Source organism: Penaeus monodon, chromosome 30 (assembly GCF_015228065.2).
Source record: "Penaeus monodon isolate SGIC_2016 chromosome 30, NSTDA_Pmon_1, whole genome shotgun sequence".
NCBI classification, from domain to species: domain Eukaryota; kingdom Metazoa; phylum Arthropoda; class Malacostraca; order Decapoda; family Penaeidae; genus Penaeus; species Penaeus monodon.
In genome coordinates, this window is record NC_051415.1 from 4,460,039 (window position 1) to 4,460,339 (window position 301).

General features: G+C 38.5%; 1 protein-coding gene across 1 annotated transcript in view; it reads left to right on the forward strand.

Annotated features, from left to right (window-relative positions):
• Nucleotides 1–301, forward strand: part of LOC119592275 (ionotropic receptor 21a-like) — a gene marked incomplete in the record, with an annotated part of 8,970 nt that overhangs the window by 83 nt on the left and 8,586 nt on the right.

Here is a 301-nt window from a genome sequence, read left to right on the forward strand (position 1 = left end):
GCGATTTTAAAAAGCCCGCCACACACTTGGAAGAACGGGAAACGCAGAGGGAAGGTGAGATTGGAAAACGCCAATTTCGAGATTTGAAAATGGACCGAAAATTGGGGGAGGTTTGTTAAATTTCGGCCTTGGCGCCTGGACTGATTGGAGAGAGAGTAGGAGAAAAAAATAATAAGGAATAACTAAGGGAAATTGTAATTGAAAATATAGTAGCAAATCTTCAGAGATAGAGAAAAAAGAGAAAGAACAAAAATTACAAAAAGATGGGAAGAATCGGAAATCCAACTTGATACCTTTGCTT